Source organism: Panthera pardus, unplaced genomic scaffold (assembly GCF_024362965.1).
Source record: "Panthera pardus isolate Hobbes unplaced genomic scaffold, ASM2436296v1 HiC_scaffold_17, whole genome shotgun sequence".
In the NCBI taxonomy this organism is placed as follows: Eukaryota; Metazoa; Chordata; class Mammalia; order Carnivora; family Felidae; genus Panthera; species Panthera pardus.
The window spans coordinates 33,201,974-33,223,393 of NW_026526732.1; the positions used below are offsets into that span (position 1 = coordinate 33,201,974).

Consider the following 21,420-nt stretch of genomic DNA (forward strand, 5'->3'; position numbering starts at 1 on the left):
CAAAAATAATTAAATAAGCATTAAAAATTTTTTTAAGTGTTGCTTTGTTACCTTCACATAAATAGTAACTAAAACAGCTGAAATTTTAAAAATTATACATATATAATTGACATATCAAACACAAGAAAATACAATCAGATGATGTTGTTAGTGTTGTGTTTTAAATTATCTTAACTAGGTTAAACATTCTCATAAATAGCATGTTACTTATGATGTTGATGTTTGGCCAGCTCCTTTTTTCTACCTTTTATTCAACTGTGAACAAGCCCAGAAAATTACTACAGATGTTAAGTGGGGAATAAAATTGTTTACATATGTATTTATTATATGCACTGATTTATGACCTGTATATTTAATTGTACTGATTGGATTTTCAAAGCAGCTTACTGAACATCACTTTTCGTTTTTAATTATCAATAGCTTGTCATAATGTTGTAATGGACTTTACATAAACAGTCACTATAATTATTATCTGGCTTTTGCATTGTGAGTTTAGAGGTTTTGTTCCCTCGGTGCTGTTTGGGTGAGAGCTGGTTGCAGAAAGAAGAATGTAAAAACATTATTTTGGAGTTATGACATGACACACTCCTACTTACTATATTTGACGTTAACAATTGTGGGATGGTTGTGAAACGCATTAATAAGCATTAAGCAATTTAGGGACAGCTGGGTGGCTCAGTTGGTTAAGCGTCTGACTTCGGCTCAGGTCATGATCTCACAGTTTGTAAGTTCAAGCCCTGCATCAGGCTCTGTGCTGACAGTGCAGAGTCTGGAGCCTGCTTCGGATTCTGTGTCACCCTCTCTCTCTGCCCCTCCCCCATTCACATTGTGTCTCTCCCTCTCAAAAATAAACAAACATAAAAAAAATTTTTTTAAATACGTGTTAAGCAATAACTGGTTTGAAGTGCCCTGTGCATTAGTAGGATTGTAGGGGCCAATGCTCTGCTGGCGACGGCAGAGGACTAGGAGATGCCTAACATGATCTATGCTGTGCATGGCTGCTTTTGGAAAACACTTGAAAAGATCATTCTTGAATAGCATGTAACATCTGAACTCATCAAACTTCATTATCTTTTAAGATCTGAACTCAGGCAATAAAATTTAATCTCACATGGAAACTGGCATACAGCTTTCAACCCTGGGGCAATTTTTAAAAGTTCTTCTTTGAACATTTTATCAGTTGTCAATTACTTATTAATGAAAACTCTATGACAAGATCACAGAGGGCTTGATAAGGAGGAGAAGCAGAAACACCCCATGCTGTCTTTTCTTTGAGAGGCCTCCCAGGCAATCCCTGATGCTCTCAGCTGTGCTAGCTGTCAACAAGAAGAGAAGTTATTGTCAAGGGACACTCAGCACCATGGAATAGCGTTCTAACCCCCTTTGTATTAAGGGGCCATGTTTCCATTTTGTCCCACCAATAGCATTTGATAGGTACTCAAATAAATACTCGTTAAACTGAATAGATAAAGAATTTTAAGAGGAAGTTATTAGGGTTATAATCAGAACCTTTAGTCCAAACAAATTTCTAATGGTCCTTAATAAAATGCTAACAGATGTAACAACAATCTTAGACATTTTGTTGGTGTTTTACAATGCACAATGCCCTTTCAAGTTATTTATGTCATTTGATCTTTGATCTTTGATTAACTATTCCCATTTTTCCAAATAGAAGTAAACTCAGAGACACTGGTTGATTTGCCCAAGGCTTCATTGTCACTGGTGAAGCTAACTTTACGCAGACTTAATTTTAGTCCAAATGCTATCATTCACTGGATACTTTTGAAATATTTTGTCCCATTTGGTTATAGGTTTATCCTATACAATTGTCAAGAGTTATTAGTTGACACTCTTAAAACTATATTTTCAACAATTTGGTTCAAATGCAGTCCCCAAATTGTTGTTTGAATAACATTCTAACTTTGTAGAATAGCTCATCAAGATAGACTGGTTTAACCCTTGATTTTATAAAAGAATATCAACACTATTTGGTTGATCTTAAAGTATTTGACTGGAACCTCCTTCAATTAATGTAACTTTATATCTGCATCTACTGACACAGAAATGATTTAAGGTGAAGTAAGTCATCAATTCTGATTTTTTTATGCAGGTTTTATTCAGGGGTTGAACTAAAATCTAAGAAAACAACATCCTTGGGCATCACTTAGATTCACAGGAGACTGGTTTCCCTGAGTTGCTTTCTACTATCGTGAAATTGACTTTGGGGGGAAGACACAACAACAAGTATCCTTATAAAATCAAGATCTACATTTGTTGCAGGGATATTACTGAGGTCATTATATACTATGTCTTTAAGTGTTCCCTACATGCAGTCCACTGGGTAATTTCTTTCAGAACGGAGTTCTATACAGTCTTTGCTTGGCCTGAGAAACTCTAAATTTTCTTCTTTTGGGCAATAAATACTATGCAACTGACTTTTCTCTTAGGCTATGTTTTCCAAGAACTCAAAGCCAAATTTGTGTCCCACCTGTAGCCAGTTATGTTGAACTATACTATATGTTGAAATAGTTTCCTAACTATTTGTGTGTGTGCGGGGCGGGGGGGGGGGGGGCAGTGGTGTGTGTTTGCACCACACTTTCATTTTATCTGGTCCTGATTTTTAATTTATTTTTGACTGTTACAGTTTATGTGTTGCCTAAAAGCACCCTCAAATTCTTTATACTCTCAAAGCATGAAAAAAAAACACCAAAACCCCCAATTAAATTGTAAATTTTAAATGTTTTCATATACTCTTTTTTTTTAAATGTCATTGGCTGATTTGTTTGCATCTGTTGGAAAAAAAAGACCCTAAACTGTTCGTGAGAGTTATGAATAGCCACAGAGCCCCGAGAGTATAAAACTACAACTTTTGTTTGACAAGCAGTTTCTCAGTTGGGTGGATCTAATCTCTTTTCTCCAATTTAGGGATATCCATTGCTTTGCATTCCAACTAAGGTCCAGCTTCTGCACATGGGTCTTCCAGAATTACAAGATGTTTGCCAACAAGGCACTTGGCATCAGGGCTATGAGTCGTGTTTACTCTGCTGTCTATGGACTTGGTTGCCAAGCCACTACAAGTGAACACCCAGGAGGGTTTGTGCTATTGGGAGGCGTTTCTACCGTTTCAAGACTTTGAGACAACTATATGCACGTTTAAGATCTGATGTTTTCTTTTCCGTATTGTCAGAAGGAAGTCACACCCTCATTAAGACGCATGTAGTCTTAGTATCAGTTGAATTCCTATTGCTGTTATAAGCATAGTAAAACTCGTCCTTCTAGAGGTGGCTTAGAGAAAACTATGGTTAGAATATTTATAGGATAAATGTTCATAAACATACTTGATGGTTGATTAAATAAAAAAGAATCCAAGATGGCAGTGATAAAAGAAAGTGGGCAAATGGTGACCTCTTCACTCATTACAATCTGAGTAACCATTCCTACTCCTTCCTTCAACCAACAAATACTTATTGACAACATTCTTTGCGACAGGCAACTTCTATTCTCTTTCCAGCATGAAAACAGTGGATATTTACAAACCAGTATCTTATAAGACTAAACTCCCAACGAAGGTGTTAGGCACCGGTGGTATCTATAAAATAGACACTCTTTCATAAAAGTTTTACATCTAAACATGAATATCTTTATTATTATTACTATTATTATTATTATTATTTCATTTAAATCCAAGTTAGTTAACATACAGTGTAATAATGGTTTTAGGAGTCGAATTTAGTGATTTATCACTTACATATAACACCCAGTGCTCATCCCAACAAGTGCCCTCCTTAATACCCATCACCCATTTAGCCCATCCCCTCACCCAACACCCATCCAGCAGCCCTCAGTTTGTTCTCTGTGTTTAAGAGTCTCTTATGGTTTGTTGGGACACCTAGGTGGCTCAGTCAGTTAGGCATCCTACTTTGACTCAGGTCATGATTTCATGATTCATGGGTTCGAGCCCCACTTCAGGTTCTGTGCTGACAGCTCAGAGTCTGGAGCTTGCTTCAGATTCTGTGTCTCCCTCTCTCTCTGCCTTACCCCCCACTTCTGCTCTCTCTCTCTCTCTCTCTCTCAGAAATAAATAAACATTAAAGTTAAAGAAAGAGTCTCTTATGGTTTTTCTCCCTCTTTGTTTTTACCTTATTTTTCCTTCCCTTCCCCTATGTTCATCTGTTTTGTTTCTTAAATTCCACATATGAGTGAAATTGTATGATATTTATCTTTCTCTGACTGACTTATTTTGCTTAACATTGTAATTCTAGTTCCATCCACTTTGTTGCAAATGGCAAGATTTCATTCTTTTTGATTGCTGAGTAATATTCCATTGTATGTATATACCACTTCTTTTCTATCCATTTGTCAGTTGATGGACATTTGGGCTCTTTCCATAATTTGGCTACTGTTTATAGTGCTTCTATAAACATCAGAGTGCATGTACCCCTTCAAATCAGCATTTTTGTATCCTTTGGATAAATACCTAGTAGTGCAATTGTTGGGTTGTATGGTAGTTCTACTTTTAATTTTTTGAGGAAGCTCCATACTGTCTTCCAGAGTGGCTGCACCAGTTTGCATTCCCACCAGCGGCACAAAAGAGTTCCCCTTTCTCCTCATCTTCACCAACATCTGTTGTTTCCTGAGTTGTTAATTTTAGCCATTCTGATAGGTATGAGGTATCTCATTGTGGTTTTAATTTGTATTTCCCTGATGATGCGTGATGTTGAGCACCTTTTCATGTGTCTTTTGGCCATCTGGATGTCTTCTTTGGAAAACTGTCTATTCATGTCTTTTGCCCATTTCTTCACTCAATTATTTGTTTTTTGGGTATTGAGTTTGATAAGTTCTTTATAGATTTTGGATATTAACCCTTTATCTGATATGTCATTTGCAAATATCTTCTCCTATTTCATAGGTGGCTGTTTAGTTTTGTTGATTGTTTCCTTTGCTGTGCAGAATATTTTTATCTTGATAAGGTCCCAATAGTTCGTTTTTGTTTTTGTTTCCCTTGCCTCTGGAGAATGTCTAGTAGGAAGTTGCTGTGGGCAAGGTGAAAACGTTGTTGACTCTTTTCTCCTCTAGGATTTTGATGGTTTCTTGCCTTATATTTAGGTCTTTCATCCATTTTGAGTTTATTTTTGTGTACAGTGTAAGAATTCTTCTGCATGTCGCTGTCCAGTTTTGCCAGCACCATTTGCTAAAGAGACTTCTGTTGGATATTCTTTCCTGCTTTGTCAAAGATTAATTGGCCGTACGTTTGTGGGTCCATTTCTGGGTTCTCTTTTCTATTCCATTGATCTATTTGTCTGTTTTTGTGCCAGTACCATACTGTCTTGATGATTACAGCTTTGTAGTACAGCTTGAAGTCTGGAATTGTGATGCCTCTAGCTTTGGTTTTCTTTCTCAGGATTGCTTTGGTTCTTCAGGGTCTTTTCTGGTTCCATACAAATGTTAGAAAAATAAAATTATTTATTCTAGCTCTGTGAAGAATACTGGTGGTATTTTGATAGAGATTGCACTGAATGTGTAGAATGCTTTGTATAGGATCGACATCTTAACGATATTTGTTCTTCCAATCCATGAGCATGGAATGTTTTTCCATTTCTTTGTGTCTTCTTCAATTTATTTCATAAGCTTTCTACAGTTTTCAGCATATAGATCTTTTATCTCTTTGGTTAGGTTTATTCCTAGGTATTTTATGGTTTGGGGTGCAATTGTAAATGGGATAGATTCCTTAATTTCTCTTTCTGCTGCTTCATTATTGGTGTATAGAAATGCAACCGATTTCTGTACGTTGATTTTATATCCTGTGACTTTGCTGAATTCATGTATCGTTCTAGCATTTTTGTTTTTTGTGTTTTGTTTTTTGTTTTGGTGGAATCTTTAAGGTTTTCCACATAGAGTATCATGTCATCTGCAAAGAGTGGAAGTTTGACTTCTTCCTTGCTGATTTATCTTTGATTTATTTTTGTAGTCTGATTGCTGAGGCTAGGTCTTTCAACACTATGTTGAACAAAGTGGTGAGAGTGGACATTCCTGTCATGTTCTTGACCTTAGGGGGAAACCTTGAGCTTTTCCCCATTGAGGATGATATTAGCTGTGGGTCTTTCATATATGGCCTTTTTGGTATTAAGTATAAATATGAATATCTTTAATGAGACTGACTGGGGTATTTATCATTTGAGTTAGTTAACTCTTAGTTATTCACTGGATGATTTCTGAGATTCCTCAGAATTTTAATTTTCCTCCTGCTGATAGACCAAAATAATATTTCTTCTTATTAAAAAAATGGATATGTGCTTATTTTAATATATCTACAATATTGAAAACGTGAAGCAAATGAACATTACCCACAACCCTAGCTCTCATAGGTAAATACTCCTAATATTCTGCTCTATTACGTTCTAATATTTTGCATATTTACATATTTTTGTTTGGGGGGACAATTTTGCTTTTTGGGAACAATCTTACACCTTGATTTTTTCCTCATGGATTTATTTTCTCAACATATCTCATATTATTAAAAAATATTGGAAGAATTTTTTAAAAATATTTGAATATTCTATCAAATAATACTTATTAAATACCATAATTAATTTGAATAATGACTATTTAGATTATATCACTCTTCACTACTGTCAAAAATACTGATAGGGCTTCTGAGGGGCTCAGCCAGTTGAGTATCCCACTCTTGATTTCATCTCAGGTCATGATCCCAGGGTTGTGGAATCAAACCCCAAGTCGGGCTCCATGCTGAAGCATGGAGCCTGCTCAAGACTCTGTCTCTCTCCCTCTGCCCTTCTCTCCTACTCATGCTCTCTCTCTCTCTCTCAAAAAACAAAAAATATTGTGAGAATTAAAAGTTATTTCAATATCTGATCTTCTATGAATAAATTTAAATAAAATGGCAGTGGCATTTGATATAATTAACTGCTGAATTTAGTCATTTCTCTTTTTACTTGTACCAAGAACTTTGGTTCCTGACGGATTAAATGTTTCATGGATTAAAAACTCTGATTTTCTGAAAATGTTTGTTGATGTAATAAATCAATATTCACATGTGGATGAAGAAAGCAATATTCCTAGCAAGCACAACATCATCTCTTTCTTAAACATTTGGCATTTCCAGGCCAGCATGAAGCATGAGCATTTAGAGACCATGGTTGTGATGAAATAAGCAATGTGGGCTAAAGTCATTTATACCATTTTCCCTTGAAGCCTTCCCTTTCCTCTGAGATGGTCATTTTATTATTTTCTATTTTCCCTTCTGATGAAATGCACTTGTATAATCCAACATGATAAAGCTGGAGGTTAAAAATTATCATTCATAAATCAGATTTGCAACATACCAGGAGTGAAGCAGCCTTGGGCAGGGAAATGCAGAACTGTTTGTGCATCTCCCACATGTGAACCAGTAATTAACCTGATGGGACCGAAGGGCTTCTGGAGGCTTTACAAGTGGTCCTTCAGACTTCACAGAGAATAGAGGTGTAAGTGTGAAATTCTGTAAAAGAAAGACTTTGCACCTATTGCTTTTGCCTGAAGAACACAATGTGACGATTTTGTTCTAAGGCAAGTAAGTCGTTAGGATCTGTGTTACTTGCAAGAACCATGGTGTTGTTAAACAGCAAGCACGTGCCAAAATTCTGTTTCACCTGAAACTCTTCCCACAGGCTGTTGTCATGTCAGGATCATGTAACCAAGCCAAGTGAAGATTTGGCAAATGTATGTTTATTCTCTTTAATATAAAGACATATCACATCCATCGGACCCTAAATGGATAGTTCGTTGCTTAAACAATGTGTTTAACTTTTCTTCAACTTACCAAAGAAAGCAGATCATTCTTAGAGAGGTATTTTATTCTATGTGACTTCAGTGCAGTCTTAGATGACCGTATGAGTCCATCCATTCTACAGGCTCTCCATACAAATGCCAAGATAAATCTCCTATCAAATAAGAATGTTTTCCCAGCTTAAACTGGAGGCAGCTCTCACAGCAAGTAGAACTGGGAGATGGTGAGCAGTGGTGCAAGTAATTTCTCAAACAGTTTAAGGGTGCTCTTACAAGAGGAGTTTGGAGTTCTGTCATATGAGTCTTTCCCCGGGGTCATTTAGGAAGCATATGACTGTGAGGGCTCTGTGCATTGCAATCAGAGAGAGGATCATGCAACGTGGGGAGAAGTCCATAGACTCTAGAATCAGAAAGGTCTGGGTTTGCATGCTGAACGTTTGACCTTGAACAACATCTACAAAATGGGAATAATAACTCTGAGTAATTCTTGTGAAAAATATATTAAATAATGTATGCAATATGCCCAATGCAGTGGCTATCTATACTAATTGCTCAATAAAATGGTGGCTATTATTATTTTATCATAATAGATATATCCCATTATTTAATAAAGATCACTCTAATAGGAAGGGCAGTGACTTTTATCTGATGTTTGTGACCCCTTGCAGATATTCCAGAGGGCAGTGACTTGCAAAAGTTGCCTGTCATGTAAATCAAAAGCCTACGATCTCTTCAAAGCAAAGATTTCTCCATTCATTGTGAAATAGATGTCTTAACAGAAGCTGTTAGCAGAGAGGCTGATCAGTAACAAAAATTGATCTATTTGTTGCTAGGGACAGCAATTGGAAGGTAAGAGCCTCCACCCACAGAATTGAGTTCCTATCCTCGAGTTTCATACAGACAATTCAGAAATTGTCTTTTATCTTTTTCATTAAAAAAAAAACCCAAAAGAGAAATTAATATTTATTAATTAACTAGAAAGCGGGATTTGGAGCTCCTGCGCTTGAAGGGTGAATTAGTCCAGGGGAGGTGGGGCGTCGGGACACAGCTTCCAAAGTGCCCTGTGATGGAAGCAGGGCTGCCTAGTCCTTTAAGGCTCCTAGCCTGGAGCCACAGTGCATGCATGCTGGGAGCCATACCAGGTGTAGACCATGGATTTTTTTCCTTTTGGGGCTATGGGTGTTTATCAGGAACAGAAGGCACATTCCAGTCGTTAAACCAATAAGTCTCAACTATGTTGCATATGGGGATTTCCTGGAGATGTTTTAGGAATACCAATGACTGGCTCCCCACATCAGACCAAATAGGTAAAAACTCACCTCCAGGGGCCAGGGCCTCCGTACGGCATATTTTGGTTTAGGCTAGTGGATACCAAACTTCAGCATGCTGACACTTCTGACGAATCACTTGAAGGGCTTGTTAAAGCAGATTACAACCCTACATCTAACATAGTGCTTTTTCATAGTATAGGTGCTCTAAAAATAGCTGAAGAGTATCAGATTTACATTTGAAAAGAACAGCCTTCTAGAACAGAATTGATTTCCTAGTGTCCGTGGATAGGTTTGGTCATTCTTGAGCTCCTAAAACTAGCTGCAATAGTTCATGGGTTTGTTCGAGGACAGTTCCTTATCTTCATCAGATTCTTAAGGGGGCGTGGATGGGGGGCCCATGACCTAGCAATGTGATTAGACACTCTAATGAGAATTGTTATTTTCCTTTAGGCTTTGTTTTCATGAAGAGTAAAAAAAAAAAAAAAAAAAAGTAATCTTTTGTTTTCAAAAAAAAAAAAACAAACTTCAGTATTCACAAGCACAAAAAATCATTTCATCTTGTTAAAAATAATAAATCAGCCACTAAAGACATGAGACTCTTCACCTAAGAGCCTTTGCCCATCATTTGTTCTGCCCACGCTTGTTTTACCTGGAACAGAATTTATTGCAGGTTGAAAAATAAAGGGTAAGACTCTTGACTCCCCAAGGCAGAGATATTATCTTGTCATCTTTGTCCCCCTAGGACCTGCCCAGGAAAGGCATACCATGATGGGCTAAAAGTAGAATGATAATGATAATACACATTACCCAATTCTGGAAAAGCATACAAGGAAACGTCAATAAAGTATCATCTTATTGCACTCTGTAGTTGTGAATTGGAAAACTTCTTTGACTATTTTTCACATATGTGTTTTTATTTTTTTTTCCTTTCTTCCAGCCAGTGCTTGCCTTTCAAGAGTCAAAGATTCACCTTCAAAAGACAATCTTCTTCCTAAATGCATTTCCCTTTGCAAAGTATATGACAATTTAAAAATTTTTTTTTACAATGCTTGGCTCTTATAAACTAATACCTTCATTTTATTGCTGTTTTGGGTACATACATTAATGTTACTCTGTTATAGCATATGAAATAGAATAGCATTATAATTATAGTTAAGAAAAAAGTTGTGAGGGGCACCTGGGTGGCTCAGTTGGTTAAGTGTCCGATTTCGACTCAGGTCATGATCTCACAGTTTGTGAGCTCGAGTCCCACATTGGGCTCTGTGCTTGACAGCTTAGAGCCTGGAGTCTGCTTCAGATTCTGTGTCTCTCTCTTGCTCTCTGCCCCCCCCCCCCACCCCCGCTCACACTCTCTCTCTCTCTCTCAAAAATAATAAAATAAACATTAAAAATTGTTTTAAATGTTAAAAAAAGTGATTTTTTAAAGTTTGTTATTTATTTATTTATTTATTTATTTATTTATTTATTTTGAGAGAGCAAGAATAGGAGAAGGGCAGAGAGAGAGAGAGAGAGAGAGAGAGAATCCCAACCAGTTCTACATGGTCAGTGCAGAAACCAATGTGAGGCTCAAACTCAAGAACCTTGAGATCATGACCCGAACCAAAATCAAGAGTCGGACACTTAACTAACTGAGCCACCCAGGCTCCCACAGAGCTGTGATTCTAAGGAGAAGAGACCCTAACCAATGGCCAAAACCCCTAATGCAGTTCTTTCTATACCAAATATGTCTCAGATTTACATACAACTTAGAGAAATTATCTCTTGTTCCATAAAGGGTCAAGTGAAGGCTCTATTGACTAGTATTTTTACAATGGCAACTATTCACCAGGGTGCCAAAAAATATAGCAGTAATCTGCACCTTTCATAGTGCTCTCGCTCACTCTCTCTCTCCATAGTGCTCTCTCTCTCACTTTCTCTCTCTCTCAATGTGTAGATGGAAATGGCCTCAAAGAATTTTAGTTTTTTAATTTGCTTATTTAAATTCAAGTTAGTTAACATACAGTGTAGTGTTGGTTTCAGTATTAGTGTTTCATTAGTTTTCAGCATTAGTGTTTCATCACTTACACATAACACCCAGTGCTCATCCCAACATGTGCCCTCCTTAGTACCCATCACCCATTTGGCACATCCCCCCACCCAACACCCCTCCAGCAACCCTCAGTTTGTCCTCTGTATTTAAGTCTCTTATGGTTTGCCTCCCTCTCTGTTTTTATCTTATTTTTCCTTCCCTTCTCTTATGTTCATCTATTTTGTTTCTTAAATTACACACTTGAGTGAAATCATATGGTATTTGCCTTTCTTTGACTTATTTTGCTTAGCATGATACATTCTAATTCCATCCACATTGTTGCAAATGGCAAGATTTCATTTTTTTTTGGTTTCTGAATAATATTCCATTACACATACCACATCTTCTTCATCCGTTCATCAGTTGATGGACATTTGGGCTCTTTCCCTAATTTGGCTATTGTTGATAGTGCTGCTGTAAACATTGGGGGGGGGGCCTCAAAGAATTTTAAATACATGCATAGTTTATGCATAAAATTGATCACTCTGTACATGGAGTTCTGTGGTTTCTTTTAAAACTTTACAATGCATCACAAACATGTTTTCCATTAATAAAGATCTACCTTTTCCTTTTGAAAGACTGCAGAGTATTCCATTGTGTGAATAGACAATACTTGGATTCTTTTAACCAAATCCTTATTTAGATTGTTTCCAATTTTTCCCTGTGGTAAACATAGCAATGGACCTTTGTGTCAGCACAGCTTGATGCCCTTGTCTTTCAGAGGGTTAGTGTACCTATCATTAAAGTTTTCTTCCTTCTATCCCCAGTGGTCAAAAGTCCTGGATATTATCTATGTCTATCACCTAGCAGCCATAGAACCTGGGAGAAATGACTTACGTTATTTCTTCTGTAAAATGGAAACACCAATCACTGCCTCTCACATATGTGACACGGAGGGGAAAAAATGGAGGTGAACATGTTTTGCAGACCCTCTACTCATCAGTACTTTGTATCTTTTGTCTCCTACACGGAATGCATATTTTCGCTCATGATATCCAGTTTTACCCTGAACACTCAGTAAACGCTCACTGAATGAAAAAACCTGTGAACGGCATCTACCAGCACTCCTCACACTGTTCTGGGCACTGCCTGCCAACGAGTGACCTGGTGCACTGCTTCCTGGGACCACCTCCCTGACCTAGTGCGTTAAAACCTGTGTGTAAAGGTGAGGGCAGAAGTAGAGAGACCTGGATTATGACTCTTCTCAAACTTCCCAGGTGATTTGGAGACAGATGAAAATTTAGAACCGTTGGACCAGGCTAACACTCATCAGCAGTCATCATTTAGAGCTCCCAGGTAGGAAAGGGTCACACTACCTCTTTGAGTAGAGGAGAAGCAAGTTCAATACAGGAAAGTGTCCCCTACATGTTTTACTGACTTAAGTCCCATCAGAGGGTCCTGAGAGATCCATCACAGAATAGGCATAATACCCAAATAGACAGTAAATTTCTTGTAAATCAATTTCCCAAGAGGGGCTTCAGCTTTTTATTAAGTTTTAGGGTGTGTGGATGTCTGGATCTAGAGGAATAAAGTATTACCTGTCATGACTGCTAACAGTCACACTGCATGTGAGCTGTGCAAAATGTCCCTATGGAAATAGAAAACTAGGCCAGTCCTTTCTGAGTAATGAAGGCCATGAATAATGCACAGAGAAGGTAGTTTCTTTTCATATTGTTCTTACCGTGCTAATATTTGTGACCACTTTAGAAGGTAGAAAATGCAGAGAAAAGAAGAGGGGGGAATACATTAAAAATGCATCAAGCAAAAAAATATCAAATCAAGCCAAGTTCAACAACTAGTCCTTGCTTTCTCATCTGGTGTAGTAAATGGCTACATGAGAGAATGATGAATAAAATCATTTCTCTGAAGATTCGGTAACAAGAATAGCTCACAATGGGAGAGCTTGGTTAGTGTCTAAGCTGGGTCAAGTGTTTACATATAGTATTTTATTAAACCTCATTAGTTTGCCAATCAATACAATGTTTTTAATAAAATTAAATGTGGAACGAAGGTAAGAAAATATGAACAAGGGCTGCAGATACTTCAAGCCAGCAGTCAAGCCAGAAATCTTGGCTTGTCCTAAAGGTTATTAGCTTCAGTATCTGTGACGTCATTTGCCAGATGACTTTATTGGACAAGGCTGTGGTTTGGTAAGCCACCAGGTGAACTACTCTGGGGAGTGTAAGGTAGTCCTCTTGGGAAAGAAAAACAAACACGTTTGGAACATCTAGTGCTGTTTGATATTGTCACCAGTGACGCTGAGGACAGAGCCGTGAACATTCCCATCAGAATTAAGGGAAATAGATGTCAGTCAGTTAATATTTGACTATCCTGTTTGTGTAGTACATAATATAAGGCATCTTGTAGAAGGTGGGTTCGTATCTCAAAGGAGCTTACAATCTATGTGGGGGGTGGGGTGGGGGGAAAGGTATTAATTCCCAAATATTTTTATTTTTAAGCTTGTATGTTAACCCTCAAAAGTGGCCCGAGCATTACAGACTAGTGGGTGGGAATCAAGAGATGAAAAACAAAGGTAGTGAGGCTCATGGAGCCAGTTGGAAGGGGTCCCAGCCTCAAGGGGGATGGTTAGGCATAAGCTGGATGGTTAGGGAGTCACGGAGAGCATCTGAGACCACCTCTGCTGGAAAAGAGCACAAGAGAAAGAGGAGAAAATTAAGCCTCTGGTTACCAGCCTTGTCCCAGTCACATTATGCTTTAACTCCCCAGATCTGTGTCTGAGGGTTCAGTGCTGTCTTCTCTCTGCCCCACAGGCCTCATAGGAGCCCCCACACCCCCACCTTCCTTTTCCTTCTTCCTGAATCTATGCAGCCTGACTGCAGCTCCTTCAGTGTTGGCGCCCCTCAGAGGCACCAGCAAGGCGTGGCATCCCCAGCCTCCCAGAATCCAGTGTTCTGCTTCCTTCCCAACTTTGACCTTCCCTGGAAGTCTGAGTGTGCCCCGGATGCCACTGTGCACCGATGTTCTCTTGGAAATCAGCCGTCCCCTCTTTTCAATAACCTATTATAACTGGGCAGGGGTTTGATTCCAGTGGTGACCAAGGAGCGCTCCTGCCTATTCATATAAATGGTGATGGCAATAGGAGCAACGTTTCTTAGTCCAGCTCCCATGTTCTGAGCAGTGAGCTAATGATATGTGACAAGGATCACGGTATCAGAAGCAGGCAAGGGTCTGTCGTGTGGTCACTTCTGCTGATATTCATTGTTCCATTAGTTTCTTGGCTGCTTCTGCTCTTGGGCAGCCGGGTCTACAAAGCTCATTCTGTCCTCCTGTGTCACCCCAAGTCTTCTCCAGATCCACTCCCTCCTTAGCTATGTCTCCTTTAGAGTACAATAAAACCCACACCTCTGCTTATGACATCCTCCATGTTCTGTTTTGGCAGAAACATTAGTGTGTGAGTTCTCCCAGTTTGATCTTGATACTCAAAGATGAGATCTTTGGACTTCTAACAGACAACTCACTGAATTTCTTGGTACCCTAAAATATCTGGATCTTGAAATTGAAAATTGTGTTTTGAAGATGAACATCTCCCTTATTGATGGGTTTGAAGAATCTCAGTAGGAACCCCAAAGTCAATAGTTTGACCCTTTGTCCCATTCCTATCTCCTATACCCAAAGCCATCTTTGCTGCCAGAATGAAGGGGGGGAGGATATTGAGACTAGGAAATTCTGACATTGGATAGAAGGCTACACCCCATCGAGTTGAATATCTCCAATTACCATCCTGTACAAGGGAGGAGCAAAACAGAGAATTCAAAACTTGGTTGCTCTTTTCTTTTCTTTTCTTTTCTTTTCTTTTCTTTCTTTTCTTTTTTTAAAGCAAAGTAATGAGGATAAAACAAATGTCAAGGACAGGCTGAGAGAGTGGGTCAAAGATAATTTATTACTGATGAAGTAAGGACAGATGGTACATTCTTTTTCCTCACTCTTTGTATTTAGTATTGTTTAATCATTATTTTTTCATAAAGAGTATTTAGGTCAGAGTTCTTAGTTGTAAGCATGAAAAACATACTCTGGCCAATTAAGCAGAAAAAGAAATTTGTTAAAGACTCCCAGACAGCTCAGAGAAACGTTGGATGAGCTGGAAAAACAGGCTCAAGGCTCTGGGCACATGGCCCCAAACATCACTGCAGAGGGGGCCTGACGAAGGGACCCTTCCTGTGACCACTGCCCACAGAGCACCAGATGCTACCAGTCACCCTGTTGCCACCAAGTGGACTTTACCAAATCTGCAAATGACATAGTCACCCACGCCACTTTTGCACCATAGACTGATCTTTGAAGTGCTCAAAAGCCTCGCACTCCTGCCATCAAAAGGGATATTATGCAGAACTCCTTCCCCAAGCACTGTCTGCCAGTTCAGCTTGCTTGGAGGTATGCCAATGCCATTTTGCAAGAGGAGTGGGGCATGAGAATCCATTTTTCTGGCTCTATCTACCCTTAAGAGGATACATAGTCACTAGAATATGGTGAAACTGTTCAAAAGATGGATTAGGGAACTCAATACTCTATGCAGTTAGAAAAAGGCAGAGCCCTTAACCTCCATCACAGGAAACATGACAGCTACCCTACAGGCAGCCCTGAAATATCCCCCCATCAACACCAAGAGTCAGGCGGTGAAAGCTCGAACAGGCAGCATCGTCTTGAAGGGGCGCACCTCTTTTAAAGCTAATGATATTGAAAAGGCTGTTCAATCCCTGGACAAGAATGGTGTGGATCTTTTAATGCAGTACATTTACAAAGGCTTCCAGAGCCCTCGGACAGTGGCAGTGCCGTGTTATTGCAATGGCATGGAAAGACACTTGCTGCCAGAGGAGTGGGGTCCATTGTTCGAGTGTGGACTGCAAGGAAAAACGTGTAGTCCAGCAGGGTCTGGGTCTCTCCTGTGGGTGTGGGAGTTGCTGGTACAAAGACCAAAACAACCAAACGCCACTGTGGCCCTTGGCAGTGTAGCATGTTTCTCTCGGCTTTGCCTTCTTGCTTCTTTTTTCATATCTGTAAAGAAGGAAACTACATATCAATTTTCCTTTCATGAAAATTGGGATAATACAGAGGAAAAGTTTCAATGTGAGTGTTTCATGCTGTCAAAACTATTTTGGTGATGTGTATTCCTCTCTGTATATCATATAATTTGCCTTCCAGCTTAATCGTGCAATTTTAACCCCTGTTGGCTGGTGGGTTTTTTTTTGTTGTTGTTGTTGCTTGTTTTGCATTTTTTTTGAGGTGTTTTGTTTTGTTTTTGACTAACAGTGAGAAAGTTGATCTGAATTTGAGGCCAATTTCCTAACTCCTTGCCAGCCAGGAAATGATCTTTACCAAAAATATCTTTGAGAAACTGGTAGCTATTAACACTGCAAAACTGGACCATAATTCCCTTCTTTAAGCAAAATGTGTTTCTGGAACAGGTGGTACATGAACAGCACTACCGAGTTCCAGCTTTGTTTGTGCTTATCTCAAGGTCACGTGAGCTTAAGTATGTCTCTTCCTCTCTGCATCCCTTAAGCATGGCCTCTCAATATCTCAATGGTCTCCAGGGTCCAGAGCAAGAAGTCTTGCTCTACAAAAATGTATCTCTGAAATGCCAGAGCCTGTTTGGCATGAGCATAAAACTTTGTTCTAATAATATGACCCTATTTGGGGAAACTACTCCAAATCAGAAAAAGTGTGAAAACATTGATGAAGTTCAAACTCTGGACAGCCTCTGAATGAAATGCTGTTTTCTTTAGAACTGTAATAGTTGCCTTAGCCATTATGAGGTATATAACAAGTATGTGATATGCCCTGTTAATGTCTTCAGTATTCTTCAGGATAATTAGGATCTTAAAAGTTTTGGTTCAGATCCAGACACATACACATTCTGTATTTTAGCTCAGTGGTTTTTAAAAAAGGAAAATGCTGTACAGCAAACAGTGTTTACTTATTGGACAAACCAATTGGGTTCTCAAAAAAAAAAATGACTGGTGCTTATAAAAAGTTAGTATTCAGTAACTCCAAAACAAACCACCTGGATGGATATGGCCAAGAAGGAAATCAGCTGTGGTTCGTGTTTACATTGGACACCGGTTTCATAATCACTGTCTTAAGTGAAAAATGTGGGGAAATTCTACAACCTCTTTGCTGTTTGTGAGACTTGCTTTTTGTTTTGTTTCATTAAAATTATAAAGTTCAGAAACTAAAAAAGAAAAAAGAAGAAAGAAAAAGGGAGAGATACAGCACTGTGGGGAGATCCCCAGGATATCGAATTATTATAAAAGCAAGGGAGAAGAAAAATAAACGACATGCTACATTTTGGGTAGGAAAGGAGGGCAATAAGAAAAAAATATGCACTTGCAAAAATGAACACTGGCAGGATAAAGAAGAAATCATTAAAAATGGTTGCCTAGGGTGGGGAGAAACAAGGAATAAGGTGAGGCTTCTCATCTGGGTCTGATTTCTGAGTCACTCCCTACTAAAACTAGCATTTCTTGTAAATCCCAATGGCTGAAGTGGAAAGCAAAGCAAAACAAATGAACCTAATTGTATATTAAATTCCTAGAGTCACTCCACAGAGGAAAGATGAATTTTTTTTTTAATTTTTAAAAAATATTTATTTTGAGAGAGAGAGAGAGAGAGAGCAAGGGGACAGGCAGACAGAGAGGGAGAGAGAGAATCCCAAGCAGGCTCTGCAGTGTCAGCACAGAGCATGACGCAGGGCTCGATGTCACAAACTGTGAGATCATGACCTGAGCTGAAACCAAGAGTCAGATGCTCAACTGCCTGAGCCACCCAGACGCCCTAGGAAAGATGTATTTTAAGAAACTTTAAAATAATGTACCTTGACTGTGCATTCTTACTGGGATGCATTCTAAGAAAAGAAGAAGAAGAAGAAGAAGAAGAAGAAGAAGAAGAAGAAGAAGAAGAAAATCTACAAAAGTTTTTTAAAACATTTTTTAGTGGTAATACTGTTGTTTTTTTTTTTGGTGTTGTTTTTAAAAGCATTTCTTTGTATTGTAAGATAAAAGATAAAGGGACAGAGATAAAGAATTAGGTAAAAATGCTGTATTGCTACGATTCGATTGAAAATACTAATATGAACTCACTTTTTAAATATATATAAAGTTTAAATATATATATATACATGTATTATATGTATTATATATGTGTGTGTGTGTGTGTGTATATATATATATATATATATATATATATATATATATATTTAAACTTTCATTACTGAAATATCCAAGATGTAATGTCACTGTGTTTGCATCTTGCCATCTCAGAACAGTGATTTTGGTCTCTCATACCAAAGGCACAGATTTAGTGCCCAAAAGCAAGCAAGAAAACTTTCAAAGATTAAGGAGTTACTCTCCCCCACTCATGCTCTGTCTCATTCTCCTTCAAAAATAAATAAGCATTAAAAAATTAAAAAAAAATATTAAAGACTCATGTCAAAAAGACCCAGGAGCCAGCTTAAAGTGTCTTCCACTGGTTCTATTTGTGATAGTTTGAACAACCCCCCCCCCCATGATTGTAGTTTATTAAAATGCATTGAATTTGTAAAAATCCACAAGTCTATATTGATCTTAACAAAAGGGAAGGAAAAAAAAAAATCTCTCCACCATTCCAGACCGTTATTAAACTAACTCTTGTAGGTGAGAAAAAAGAATTTTCCCTCCATCCTTCTCAGTTCCTAACTGAGACATCCCCAACCCTCAGTAATAAAAGACGTATTAACAGGAGAAAAATAAACAGAACATATAGGAAATGATAAAAGTAAGAAATCATTATTTTGCAGCACTTAATAAAATCATTGATTCAAGCAAGGAACTGACCTCAGTAGGAGGCTGATCAATGGGAAACTGGACGCGTGTATGGGGTCAAATAACAACACAGGATTAGTTCTGGTCACCATGGATGGATCAAATGTTGCCACCACATTTGGCCTCACTCAGCATCCCACAGGTGAGCAACCAGATATCATGAACCTCCTGATGAGATCCAATATGAAGTAAAACACACCATCTAGAATGTACTGTTGCCAAAAAGGGTTGGATCTAATTGAGCCTTTGTATCTAACTCCAGTTTATAGGGAAAAAGTAAATGATACCACAAGGAAACAATCAGATAAATTCAGAATCTGAGGTATTTTTTTCACTGTGAGCCATTGCCTTCAGAAAGAAAATGCCATTAAAATGTGACTGGTCATATTAAGAGATTTAAAGAAATAACAATCAGTTGCAATACTTGAGCTCAAATTGGATCCTATTTTGGAGTTAAATATGATTTGGGGGCATATAGGGATATTTAAATGTTGACTAGTTGATTGATAATACTAAAGATTTTTTTCTTTTTTTTTTCTTTTTTTTTTTTTTAACGTTTTATTTATTTTTGAGACAGAGAGAGACAGAGCATGAACGGGGGAGGGGCAGAGAGAGAGGGAGACACAGAATCGGAAGCAGGCTCCAGGCTCTGAGCCATCAGCCCAGAGTCCGACGCGGGGCTCGAACTCACGGACCGTGAGATCGTGACCTGAGCTGAAGTCGGACGCTTAACCGACTGAGCCACCCAGGCGCCCCAATAATACTAAAGATTTTAAAACAATATTTTTAAATGAGAAAGTGTTATTTTTCTATGTAGAAAAATGCTTTTACTTTTGAAAGATGCAAATTTTGTGGTGGAATATCTTGATGTCTAGGAAGTGATGAGCACAGGGTATTGTATGGAAGTGTTGAATCACTATATTGCAGGCCTGAAACTAAGATACAGTTAACACTGTATGTTAACGAATTGGCATTTAAATAAAAACTTAAAAATTAAAAATAAAACAATTCCACGTAAAAATAAATATTCAGCAATCTTCTGGGTATAGAGGAGGAAAAATAGTCTAGTTTATGGGAAGTTATCAGGCAAAGCACAGTAAACATGGTATGGTGGCCAATTTAAGTCCTTTCCTGCTGCATTGATGAGACTTTTTTTTGTAAGTTTATTTACTTATTTGGAGAGAGAGAGAGAGAGAGAGAGAGAGAGAGAGAGCGCACAAGCAGAAGAGGGGCAGAGAGCGAAGGGGAGAGAGAGAATCCGAAGCCGGCTCCGCACGGTCAGCACAGAGCCCATCGGGGCTCAAATCCAGGAACTGCGAGATCATGACCTGAGCCAAAATCAAGAGTGGGACACTTAACTGAGTGAGTGACCCAGGCACCCTAACATTGATGAGACTTTGTAGAAATGTAATCATCCTCTTTCTGGGACAGAAGTGTAAATGTCCCTTCCAAAAGGGTAACTTCTATTCCATTTTCAGAACTATTCCTGTGTCTGTTTCTTCAAAATAACCAGCTGAAGATAATCCTTAGGCCAAAGAGGAATATTTTGGGGAGGCATCCTCTGCTCCCCTTCAGGGGCAATTTCAAAACACATTCTTCACTGAGCTAATTACTTTCCGTGATAGAATATTTAATTGCATTGCGTTTCAAAGTTGTCATATCTCTGGGCGAGACAGGGAAACCTAAGGGAAAAAACTGTCTTTTTTTTTTTTCCTTTGCTTCTTTTCCTGCTTCTAGCTAGGACCTGCATCCCCACCTTACACATGACTCAATGTGTGTCCATCTCATAAAGGTCAAGAAGTTAATGATTTCTTTGGAGTCTTCCAGCACAACAGGTGACATCTAAGGAGTGTCTGGGTGAGGTGGCCATGAACGTTTTTCAAGACCACTGACTCCAAATACCTTGACCCCCAAGACCCTTGGCTCCCGGGTGTAAGTGACTTGTGAAGGACACCTGAGCACTCGTCCTTGTTCGACCAGTTCCTGGTTGTCTGAAAGGATACATCCACCAGATCACTGTCCTCGGTAAAAACTCCAGATCCCAAACAAAGACAAGACTCATCCTCCTTTTCCTTTCTGAGTCTCCCAGACCCTCCACCTGTATCTTCTCTATGTCTTCAATAAACTCTGCTCTCACTCCCTGCCAGCCCAAGTTTGATCTCCATCCTGTGTGAAGGCCACAGACTCTCTTGGCTGGTTCTGCCAGACCCCCTCGGAGTCCCTGGATCTGGCCCGCCTGCATCGTGGGGATTTGTAATTGCTCAGGCTGACTCTTAAGTCTGTGTTAGCGATGCTACGTCAGGCAGCGGTAACAACCCCCAGTGCCACTGACAGTGAATGTGGGCTGTTAGTTTGTTAGGGTTCCACTAATAAACAGGTGGCTTCAACCGCAGAAGTGTGTTCATTCTGGAGGCTAGAAGTACAAGATGAAGGGGTCAGTAGGGTTAGTTCTCTTGAAGGCTGTGAGAGAATCTGCTCC

The 21,420-nt window shown here is 38.8% G+C and overlaps 1 pseudogene; it reads left to right on the forward strand.

Moving 5' to 3' along the window:
• The first annotated feature begins 13,017 nt into the window (after nucleotides 1–13,017).
• On the forward strand, nucleotides 13,018–16,231 carry LOC109249819 (actin-related protein 2/3 complex subunit 5-like; annotated as a pseudogene).
• The last annotated feature ends 5,189 nt before the right edge of the window (nucleotides 16,232–21,420 follow it).